This window comes from Neopsephotus bourkii, unplaced genomic scaffold, assembly GCF_033783945.1.
Source record: "Neopsephotus bourkii isolate Nb327-2 ecotype Australia unplaced genomic scaffold, CSIRO-AGI_Nbou_v1 NB_838, whole genome shotgun sequence".
Classification (NCBI taxonomy): Eukaryota; Metazoa; Chordata; class Aves; order Psittaciformes; family Psittacidae; genus Neopsephotus; species Neopsephotus bourkii.
In genome coordinates this window covers 660,364-672,828 of record NW_026901334.1, presented here as the reverse complement: position 1 = coordinate 672,828, position 12,465 = coordinate 660,364, and positions in this window count along the sequence as shown.

The following is a 12,465-nucleotide window of genomic DNA, read 5'->3' as shown; positions in this document are numbered from 1 at the left end:
ATGCGTGTTGCCTTGACATGGAAGAGCATTTTTGTTGCTAAGAAACGGCTTTTTGCATCACGGGCTCATTTTCCCTTCAGCAGCGGCTGAAGCCAACAGGAGCAGCTCCTGAGAGCCGGGATGTCCACGGCAGAATTCCCACACAAGCTGCACGGGTCCTGTCATGGAGGTGTGCGATGAGCGCAGGGATGCAGCAGTTCCATGCTGGAAAAGGAGCATCCCTGCTGTGTCCCTGTTGTGTGAGCGTGGGTTCCTGTGTGCTGGAATACATGGGAGCATTCCCACATCCCCTCCGCACACGCATGTGTGAATGCACGCACATGGATGTGTGAATGCATGCACATGGATGTGTGAATGCACGCACATGGATGTGTGAATGCACACACATGGATGTGTGAATGCACGCACATGGATGGATGTGTGAATGCACGCACATGGATGTGTGAATGCACGCACATGGATGTGTGAATGCATGCACATGGATGGATGTGTGAACGCACGCACATGGATGTGTGAATGCACGCACTCTGTCACAAGACAATGGTTGTGTTCTCTTCAGCTGATGGCAGGCAGCAGTGCGGTGATGCTGCAGGGAAGGGATGGGATCCAGAGGGACCGGGACAGGCGGAGAAGTGGGACCATGGGAACCTCATGGAGCTCAAGAGGGGCCAGGTCCTGCCCCTGTGTCAGGGCAATCCCAGCGCAGCCACAGGCTGGGGGTACCGGATGGAGCAGCCTGAGGGGAAGCTCCCCATGACCCAGCCCAGACCCCTCCGTGTGCTGGGAGCATCCCCAGAGCAGGAGCTCAGCGAGGGGATCCTGCCCCAATGCTGTGCCTGGGGACCCCCCTGCAGCCCTGATCCAGCTCTGGGGCAGCAGCACAGGAGGGACCTGGAGCTGTTGGAGTGAGGCCAGAGGAGGCCACAGAGCTGCTGCGAGGGCTGGAGCAGCTCTGCTCTGGAGCCAGGCTGAGAGAGCTGGGCTGGGGCAGCCTGGAGAAGAGAAGGCTCCTGAAGGGGAGACCTTGGAGCAGCTCCAGAGCCTAAAGGGGCTGCAGGGAACCTGGAGAGGGGCTTGGGACAAGGGCCTGGCAGGGGTTGGAGCTGGATGAGCTTTCAGGCCCCTTCAACCCAATGCAGTCTGGGATTGTGGGGTTCTGAGTAAAGAGCTGCCCGCAGTGAGCTGGGGCACGCGGGGTCCGTTTTAACCTGCGTGTGTTGGTGCGCACGAGGGGCTGCGTCTCCATCCCTGCCTCTGAACCCGCAGCGCTTGGGCTGTTCAGGTGGACCCACGGTGCCATCTCCCCTCCCTGCTGGCTCGCTGGCGTTGCCATGGTGATCAGATGCACTCGCACCCTTAGCTCAAGTATCTGTTAACGAAAGCTGCCGATGAATTTCCCCTCCCTAGCACGCGGGTGGAATTCACCGGAACACCAGGGAGGGTTTTTAGGTCCCAGTTTACTCCAGAGCCTGGCCCCGTCTCGGCTGGGCTCTCAGAAACATCACAGGGTAGAAACGGAGCCCAGGAAAATGGCTTTTTCTATGGATAAAGAGCAATGAGAGAGCGAAGAGCACGAGGAGGAGCCACAGCAGCCGCTCCCTGCAGGGCCGGGGCTCACATCCCTCATCTGCAGAGTACCCCCCACAAGGCCCGGAGACCCCGGGGCAGGGAGATGCAGATAAAGCCTCGGGCAGTGTTCCGAGGGTATAGAGGGGAATGGAATCCCCACCAGAGGGAAGAGGAGCTAAAGCATGAGGCGCTGTGACAGGGCTGCTGGGTTGTGTGGCAGGAGGGTTAATTCTGTCTGCAGCTGCCCTTTCAGAGCCCCTTGCAGCCAGGCTGGATCTCGCAGCACTGCAGGAGCAGCAGCATCTTCCTCCCAGGGTACTTAAAAAGCAAGTGAATGGATGACCAAAATTGGACAGGGACTTGAGAGGTCCAGGCTGAGCCCTCACCCTTGCTAGAGACTCCTTCTGCAGCCTTGGGCCGGTCCTTTCATCTTCCTCAGGCTGATTTCCCTGCCAGTAACATGGGAATAACGACTGCTCTTTACCTGTCTGCTCATTGAGGCTGTGAGCTCGGAATGTACAGCCTGGATTTGCTGGGCTTGCAGGGCAGGCAGAGCTGCAGAGCCTCAATTCACAGCCATTGCGTACAGCACTGACAGTAACACAAGGGCTCAGTGACGTGGTTTGGGATGGGATTAGCATGAAAGGCCCAGGAGCTCCCCATCCGTTGTTCCACTCTGGAGCCCTTCCCTCCGAACGGGGAACGTTTGGATCCGTGCTAAGGGTTCCAGAAGGAGAGGGCTCATTCAGGAGCCGAGGCCATGCTGGCAGCCCTGGAAGCCAACGCCAAGGGCAGGGGGTGCTCCTGCTGCTCTGCTCAGGGGGACCCCACTTGCAGCACCGGGAGCAGTGCTGGGCTCCTCGATGTAAGGACAGAACGGAGCTTTGCAGGCAGCTCTGTACCAGGCTTTTCTCAGCCTTTTAGGGCTCTGCCGGAGGGGCACAGGGTGATGGCTCCTGGCTGCCGGAGCTCCAGAGCTCCCCTCAAGCAGCTCCATGAGGAACGTGCTGCACAAAGGGAACAAGCCCCAAAACGGCGCGAGACGGCACCGTGACATTAGGAGGAGCAATGGGCCCGTGCCCAGCTGGCTGCAGGGGCTTTTGTCCTGTGACCACCTTCACCAGGAGCACTGGGGTGACATTCTCTCCTGGGCTGATGCAGGTGAGGCCGCGGCTGCCTGGGAGGAAGGACTTTGATCAGACAGCACAAGAGGCAGGCTGGGTTCACACGCAGGCACTGGGGTTCCATTTACATTGGGCACCAGCCTGGAGATCCCAACATTAACGGTGGCACTGCTGCCCTCTGAGGTTTTGTGGGTTTCATAGATCAGAGGGGGAGCGTGGCTCCTTCTTGCTTAGGATACACGGATCTTTCCTCTGAGCCAGCATCAAAGGGCAGGGATGTGCAGAGTCCTTCAGTTCTTTCCTCAATAGGTTTCCTGGGAGAAGCATTGCTCTGCTCCGCCTCCCACATTAACCAAGGTGCTAAAGAGCTGCTTTGGATCCCAGAAAGAACAGAAAGGACAAGACAGCCTCTGAGGCGAACAGTAAGATAGAGGAGCATCAGATTTGCACCTAAGCCTTAGGCTCAGTTTGCTTTTGTGTGTACTGGCAAGTCATCACCTCTGTCCCTGGCCACAGCTCTCCGAGTAACTGTGGCTGCCTCGTAGTTGTGATGGAGCAAGGAGCTCCAGTACAAAAGCCTGAGGGATGTACAAACTTCCAGCTAGAGAGAGGCCCAAGGCAGCCTCCCTCCTCAAGGCAAGAATCCCTGTTCCCTTTTCCAGAGGCACCGAGTGAGGCAGACACTGGCACAAGGAGCTGCAACAGGTCAATGGGAGAGAATAGAACCGGGAGCCCAGTTGCTGTTCAACAAAGGAGTATTAGGACCCACTGAGGACCTGGATGTTACTGACCGGCTTCAAGGACTGTGAAGCCCTTGTTAACCACGAAGCACAGCGATTTGGAGGGCAGGGGACTCCCTTTGCCATGGACACATCTGCTGTAATGTGCTCTGGTGCCCTGCTGCACCAGCTCCGCACACAGGGTTCTGCTTTCAACCTAAGTGACCCAGCTGAAGGTCAAGCCCAAAGGACTTAGGCTCCATAGGCCATAATAACAATGACTTGGGTGATGCTGAGCATCTCCTGTTTAGGAGAAAACGAAGGAAGAAAGAAAATGCTTGACAGCACCAACAACCCGAACTGTTCTAAAGACATTTTGGCACTCACTTTTACCACTGGCCTCGGTGCACTTCAGCAGTTCCATTTTCACCCCTGAACACCTTTGAGAATAGAGGCTCTGGGTGGTGTGGACCATTGGCTCCTTCCACGTTTAAAACCCTGTTGGAAGCAAAGGGCCTGACTTTCAATGCAGGCATCAAGGTACAAGCAGAGTCAGTGCTCTCGGTCGCTGGTGTGTGAGTCCTGACCCTCCACACGTTTGCTGCGGGGTTCAGACACAACCCACACCACAACAGTGGGGTTCAGGTGGGTGCCGTGCTCAGGGAGGGCTGCTCAGGGCTGCTGCAGCAGCCCCACAGCCTGGCTTCTTCACAGACACTTCTGCTGCTTGGCTCAGAGCCCGCATTTGGGATCCCTTCGAGGGGAAGGGGGCTGAGGAGCAGAAGTCAGGATACGACCTCCAGGGTCCCCAGGTGCTGAAATCCATCCTCAGGCTCCAGGTCTGCGTCGCAGGCAGGGCTCTGGGCGGGCAGCACAGCGAGGGTGCGGGTGCAGGTCTGTGCTGGATGGCAGGCTATGATTTGTTGTCACCTTTATCAATCAGAACAACAAAATCATTAGTCTTCCACACAGAGGCAGACCACGAGAGCAGCGCTTCCTCCTGCGGGACACCCTCCTCTTATCCTTCCTCGGGTGCTCTCATGCTTTCAGTGCTGTTTCTCATTTCGGGGCTGGACGCTGGCTGTTGCAGTGCAAAAGGAAGCAGTGCTCCTTGTGAGACAGCATCAAACCGCCCTGTAACCATCCGTGCAGTCTGGTGACTGTACCTGGGAGCTTCTGCTCCATTGTCTCGCTCAGGAGGCTGGCTATGCGTGTAAAGCATCAGGTAATGCTGTCTGCAGGGAGAGCGGGGCTCAGCAGGGTCTCCTTTTCCCTTCCCCTGTGATGAACTCCTCCAGGAGCGCTCTGTCAACCTGTCTAGCGCTTGTATTTTGGTCTAAAATAAGCAAATGTAATAGAGGCTCGGGAATGCTGGAGAAAAGGAATCAGCAAAGGAGAAGATAATGATAGTGCCGAGTTTCTGGGAATCCCACTGAGAGACTGATTCAAGGGAGAAAAACAAAACCTGACTGCAGTTGCCTTTTCTCTGAGGTTTTTGATGAGCAATCTTTATTTCAGCCCAGCTTTAGCTTTGCTTCCACTGCCCAGCTCTTCCCTCTTCATACCTTGCACATGGCATGAATAAGGTGGGAAAGGACAGTGCTGCCTCGCATCCGTGGAAAGGATCTTCCATTATCCCTCCTGACTGCCATTGTCCGAGTGAGCCTTATGGACCCCAGCCACTGAAGTCAGACAAGGGGCAGCATCCTCCCCGTCTCCAGGCCCAAAGGAAAGGAACAAAAGCCTCCTTCAGCAGCCTCAGCTCTGGGAGCTGCTGTGCTGAAAGGCTCCTTTCAGAGGAGGAGAAAGCGTGCAGCCGAAGGAGCAGGTTTGCTGCTGCTGCCCCACATCCCCCCGCCCTCCCTCTTCCTCTCTTTACCCTTTTCAACCTGGGTGCTTGCTCCGGGCACTTCAGACTCCAGATGGGCTGCTCCAGCCTGGGGATTTGTGCTGCTCAGGAGATAACAGCGCTGGGTGCCGGCCGAGCTAGCGAGGGTGTTTGTGAGAGCTGATACCCGGGGATGTCCAGGTGCTCTTCTTTGACAGGGGTATTAGCGGGGCTGCCATTGTGCAGGCAATCAGATAAAGCCGTGCTGCAGGTGCTGCCCTGCACCCTGTTTGTCTAAGGCCATCGCCAACTGCTGCTTGCCACTGAGAGCAGAGCAGAGCCCAAGCGCTGCAGAGGGTGGTGTCTGCTTGCACGAGGTTGTCATCACCCCCAGACTACCCTTTAAAGGGCAAACCTGCACCTGAACATAGCAGTGAGGGTGCACCCCTTGCTCACACTTTACTCAGGTAGTAAAGTTTAGGTTTCCCAAACTAAGGAATTTTCTCTAAACCATCACGTATTTTCCCTTCTGCTCCAGTGCAGTGTTCTCAAATGAAAACGTGTTGGGGGGTGAGAAAGAAGTGTTTAGAAATAAGGTGCCCACGTGCATTCAATATTCTGCTATTAGAAGAGAAATGAATTATAAAGAGAAATAAACTTGGGAAGGAGAGAAGCTGGTTGGGAAGGGCTAACCTGGAGTTTCAGGTGACAGGAACACATCCCACTCCTTGTCCTGGCAGTGCCCAGCACGGTGATCCACCAGGCCATGGGTTGTTGCTGGATGCTAATGGCACAGTCAAGGCAGAAGAAACTGCTCAGGGTGAGCAGGGGATGAGGTCCTCTGCGGGTTCTACACCAGCTGGAGCAATGTGTTTAGTAGAGGACACATCCCAGGCTCAGGGCGTGCAAGGCTCTTGGCTAGGATCAGTCTCTGTAGGGCCGTATTTCTCACTGTGATATTGTCCAGGATGGGATCTGCCACTTTGAGTTTGTCCCGTCATTCTCAGCCATTGGAAGCCTATGGCTGCTGGTAACCCCGTGGTGCTGAGAGGCTGCTGTAGCTCCTCTGTAATTGTTTGGGTAGATAGGATCTAAACTTAGCTACAGAACATAGGGGAAAATAACATGGGTAGGAAGAGTGGGGCCTCGAGGGCTTGGCCTCCAGCTACGTTAGAAGAGGCTGAACATCCCGGAGTGATCCCCAGCTGCACTTCCAGGCTGTAAATTAGACAAACACTATTTCCTCTATAGCAGACCGCAGGGATGGGCGAAGGAACAGTGCAGCCTTATTGCTGTTATTTCCTTTGGTTTCAATCTCCGTCCTCTGCCCTCCACCTCCTCCTCAGAGCAGTGCTGCCCACTTCACCCGATTGGTTATTTATTGCAGTGGTTTAAAGGGAGGCAGGGGGAAAAATGCTCAGTGCAAATTATATTTTGAGCTGTTGTGCTTAGCCTCTTTGGTGGATAATAAATCTCTCCGGCAATGCTCCTCTGTATGGGATTTGTCATTAAATGCAATTAAACAAACCCTGCAGGTGTCCATGATCAGGCCTGCAGCAGCCCATTCACAACTGCAATGTTATTACCATCCTGACAACAAAACACCAGATAGTTCCTGAGCTCCTCTGATCGATGAGCTTGCCTGACTTGGAAGTGGAGGGAGGAGAGAAGGGGGAGCAGAGTGGCACAAATGCTCTTTAGACTTATTGATGGCAAAGTCACAAAGCTGCTCGGCAATCAGAGGGAAGGTGGGAAGAGAAAAAGGCAGAGGAACGGGAGGGCTGAGAGGGGAAAATGAGAGAGGAGTGTTTGGGAGCAAAGCAACAGAAGTGAGGCATTATGGTATCCATCTACCCAATGATCTTGCTAATGCACAAGGCTAGAATTTAGGAGGTATTTTAGGTATGATTCTTCTGTAACTTCAGCCTATTAATGCTTCATGCTCCCAGGGTTAGAGTCATGTAGGCTCCCTTTGCAGTCAGTGCAGAAATCCATCTCGCCCTAAGACAGGACCTGACTGCTAGGTTGACTTGTTGTCCAGGGCTATATCTGTTAACTGGAGCTAAATGGTTGGATCAGACACCAAACTAACTGCAAATCCCACCTGCACCAGCCAAAGGAATGGGCTTTTGCTGAATGCGTGCTCCTTTCTATCTCCATTCAGAGGGAGGCATCTCCTGGCACGGCGCTCGGGACACGCTGCAGAGGCATTGCTAACAGGATTTGTAGAAAGCAAATGCAACAACATTAACCCCAGAGCTGCTGTGGGCTCTGACAATGGGGGAGCAGGGTTCACATCACCCCCCAGGCTGCCTGCAGGGTCTGCAGGGCAGGGATGCAGAGGGAGAACAATCTGCAAAGACCAGGTGAATTATTCTGCCTGATCCATTTGCTGAGCTCAGCCTCGGGGTGCTCTCAGGATGAACCCCTTTCCCCTCTCTGCTCACGCCAGGACTCCTAGCTCAGTGCAGCTGATTGCTGGGGCACGTAGAGAATTGCAGTGACAAGGGATTGCTTGTATTACTGCAGTGCCTTTGCAAACGCACAGCACCACAGAAGGCAAAGCTGGGCTTAGGTTGGATAAAGGGAATTCAGTGAGGAGGCTTCAGCAGTGCAGGTGCACATGGAGAGCGTAAGGGGTGGCTATTTACTTCTACAAAGAAAAAGCCATTGTCAGGGTCTTAACTAAGTTTTTATAGCCTCATCTGAGATGCTCAGCAGGGCAAACAGCAGGAAACCCTGCTTACTGGCATCAGAGGTGAAACTGGGATTATGGCAGCAGGAGCCAGGATTTCTGCTCTCAGTCCATGATCGCAGGCTGACAATTCCCCTGCTCATAGATCCAGACCTCCACGCAGCGCTGGTCTCTGGCTCTCAGGTTGCTAGGGCAGGCCAGGTTTCTATACCAAGGAATGTCCTCTTTCTTACTCCCCTACTCAAACACTGGAGGATTTCCCTCTACCACTTGGTGTGTCCTTTCTGCATTGTGTTACCCCTTCATCTGCTGGTCTGTGCCGCTGGCAAAGCAATGGGCAGCACAAAGTCAGCACTGGTCCACTGAAGCCCCATCCCTGGCAGCGTTCAAGGCATTGCATCTCCCTGCTCCCTCCCATTGCCCTTGGTTTCTGCCTGGGCTCTGCTCTCAGACACGTCTGCCTCCTGTGGGGTTTGCACCGGGGTGGCAAAGCCAACACAAAGGGATGCGCTCTCTCCTAAAGAGACAAGAGCTGGCATGTCCGGCTGCCCACCAAGGAGCCCAGTGACTGCAAATGAGTGTCACTGGGGCAGACCTGCAGCTGAGCTGGTGTAAATGGTGCGAAGTCCACAAGGAGCTGAGCGGAACTCTGCTGATTTACACCAGAGGAGCTGGCGGGGGGGAGTTTCCATCAGTGGGTGCGAGAGTGGGGCGTGTGTGAAGGGGTGCAGAAAGCAAGGGAAGGGAAGCACAGGAAACACCCATCCCATTGGCTTGACTCCTCCAACAAACACTGGGTTTGCTCTCTTCTTTCCACTTCCCTCCTTCCTCGCCTCCCTCCCCATGCTGCTCATCTCCCTTTGTGCACCTCTTCCCTGCACTCTCCTCTCTAAACAGGTGCAGTTGCCACTCAATAGACTTTAATTACCACTTCAAGGGCTCTCACCAGGCTCTGTTGGGAGGCTGGAGATGAATTTTCCCGAGGATTATGCGGATGTCTGAGTTCTGTTCAGTGCGATGGCAATATTGCTGCCAGGCTGCATCCTTCGAGAGACTGTTGCTTCGTGTTCTCTTTGCCTGTGTTAACAAAAACTGCTTCTGAAGGATAAAAAGCCCTCCAGCCATTAGGTAGATTAATTGTCAGGACAGCAAATAGGTCTAAAGAAAAGGATTATGGACACTAAAAAACGCAGGGGTCTCAGTCTCTTCTCAAACATCATTTCTGCTCGCAAATAAGTGGAGAGCTCAGCATCTCCAAAGCTTTCTATGGGAGACTGGGGTCTAGAAATACAAGTTGTTTTTAAGCACTTTACCTTCTTTGTTGCTCCATGCACTTTCCATCACAGCTCACTGGAGAAATGCTCAGTAAATGCGTCCTGCGGGAACCCCGGGGGATTCCTCCAGTGCAAACGTCTCTGTTGATTCCTGCCTTCAGCAGAATTTGCCTATGATGGAGAGTTATTCCCAATGTTTAACTAGTAACATAGCATTAGTTTATTATTAAGATCCTCTTCAGGAGACAATCCTGGATAACGCAGAGCAGAAGCTGCTGGATCTGCTTGAAGCTGCACAGCATGTGAGCATGCACTTGTGTAGAGATGGAGATGCACACAGGGATGTATATACACCCTGATAGCCCCACCACAGGAAAAGGCAGAAGCTGCAAACGGAATGGAGTCTTTTGGGGAAGATTTCCAAATATTCACAAAGGAATTTTGCTTTAGCTGAACATTAACATTTTTAATTTCCCTTCCTAAAATGACAAGCAGGAAGGAGATTGGGTTAGACCAAATAAAGCAACATTTTCTTCTGCTAAAATAAGTTTGTTTTCCTAAACAAGCAATTCAGCAAATGGGGGGAATAGTGTAACCAAATCTGCATGTTTGCATAGGAAACATCTTGCCTAGCTCCAAAACATCTGGGCACTGCAACATCTGGCTGCTGTCTGCATCGCTTCTGCCCTGGTCCTGCTGCACGCACCAGTGCCCATGCCAGAAGGCTCTGCCCCTCCTGCCCATGCAGTGCAGCCCATGCTGAGCATTCACACCCCTGAGCCACTCTGTACCTCTGGGTCTGTATCCCAGCTCCTCGTATCCCATGGGCGTCAGTAACCATGGGACTCACACACCGGCCTGAGGTTCTTCTGTGTAGTCATGTCTCTGCACCCAAATGGCCTTCACATCCCATCGGGTGCAGTCCACCTCTGTGCGCTGCTGCCTGCTCCCAGCTCTGGGCGTTTGGTGTTACCTGTGACACAAAGAAGAGAGGAGGGAAGGACAGATGGACAACACCGATGGGAATATGCTATTAAAACCCAGAGCAGTCATAACTGCACTTCTGCCCTAAGTCTCTGCTTTAGGCTCCATGTGGGATGTGTTGTTCTTCCTCCCTTAGGCTCAGAGTGCAGCTGTGACCTGATGAAGTAACAAGGTGCAGGACACCACGGGCTCAGCCTGGGATGAAGGCGCTCACTGGCACAGGATCATGATGGGAAAAGGCAGAGGCATGGTGGGGTGCCCTATGGAGACTTCTCCCTGTGCAAGCACAGCACACCGGCCCTCCTGACGCCCCCACTCTCATTTCCCAGGTTCCGTCCTACTTCTCACTGTAGCTTTCTTTCCCCTTGTAGGAGTTTAAAATCCTCCTACCTTCATCACCTCCTCCACCACCCCCTTCCTCCTCTTTACCTTTTGCTTTCCAGGCCCATGTTCTCCTGCCATCTCTGTAGGACCGGGATGAACATTGATCACAGCCATCTCAAGCCCATCTTTCCCCAAAGAGCCAATGAAAATGTCACCCATGAGAAAATCCTCATGTTGCTCACGTTCCTTAATTGCTCTCAGAAGTACACGTCGGGGTTGCAGAGCCCCTTTGAAAGGCAGGTTCAGGCCTTTGGCACATTATTGACAGGCTTTTGATAGCCCCCTTTGTTGAGGAGCAATTTTGTCCCCTTTGCTGTGCAGTTTTTGTCGGGTTTGTTGGGGTTTTTTAAAGACAGCCCTTTTAGAAAGTGGAGGTTTTAAAAACAGAGCTGAGCTGGGAAGGAGCAGGCACAGCCTCACCCCTGAGCAGCAGCAGCAGCAGCAGCAGCACACGGCTGAGGTGGGAGCTACCAGCACGGTCCATGCCAGACTCCATGCAAGAAATCAAAGCTATGCCGATGGATGGCTTCATCCCAGTTGGTTTTTATTCCTTCCCCTCTTAGACCTGGTCATTAGGTGTTTCCTTGCAGTGCATTTCTAAGCCATCAGATGACTTATGTGTTCCAGTGCGTCCTCCCCAGTAAACAAGGAAGAGGAAGTTGACACTCAAGCTGTGCTGCAGCCCGTTGGTATCTATTAGTGGTAATACTTCTGTTTGCTTCATACCTGCTGATCAAAATGGACCAAGATCCCCCCATCACCATCACAGGTCTTTGCTGGTGGGCCTGCTTGCAAGGGAAGATTGAGAGCAGAACAAAGCACGCTTGCTCTCCCATTGTCATGGGCAGAAATCCTCCAGCAGCAGTGTGAAGCCTGTGACACCTCCCTGAGCAACTCCCTGCCATACACATGTGCTTTAAAGCCACCTCTTCAATACCACTTCATTTTAACATGCCCCATGTAAGCTGGGGTCCCTCTGCAGTAGATGCTGCTCGTATATCTCAAGTTAACCCTTTGCTAAAGCCTTCAGCGTGGCGCAGGGCAGCGCAAGCAAGCTCCAGCCCTCGCCTGAGTCGACTTCCAACACAATCCTTAGCAAAATCTCCAGCCTCTATGCAACCAAACCCCAATTCTTTCCTCTCTGAAACAATGTCCCTTGGAATGATTTGGCTGTTAATGAACCCTGACTGAGCTGCTGTATTTTGGAGCCACTGGTGTGCATTTTAACAAGGAGCTCTCTATGTGTGGATGTGCATCAACAGAGCCAGCCCCCATAATGGAAGTCTGTTCAGCATTGTAAGTCCTGCATTAGGCTGTGCCTGTAGGAGCCCTGGGATGTTCCACTGAGACTGCCTGTAGGTAATCATCTCTGTCCCTAACCAAGTGCTCTGCTTGCATCTATTCCAGGAAGCAGCTCCAGAGATTCTGAAGCTTAGACCCTAATGCATTCACTACAACAAGGGGGGGAAAGTGCTGTTTGATTACAGATGAGAAGGAAAAATGCAAGGGTATTGAGAATGCATTGGTATTGAGAAAAGCCTCCAGCACGCTGTGATTTGGCTGTTGAACCCTGTCAGGGACTGGAAGCCCTTGAACTTCATTGTTTTCTCTGAGCCAGTTCAGCCACATCACAAGCAGTACCTGAACAAACATCGCACACCTCAAATTCATCGTAGAGTCCCCCATGATTCAAATGATGCATCCCAGTGCTTCTCACCACAGAAACCTATCTCATACATTACATCCACTTCAGTACAGATTGTGTGTGTGCATCAAACACACACGGCACAGGGTGCAGAACATCCATGCATTATTGAGGTACGTTACACAGGATGGAGTCTGCTCTGTCAAAACCCAGGGAAAGGAGCTCCTTCCAACCCATTCCTCA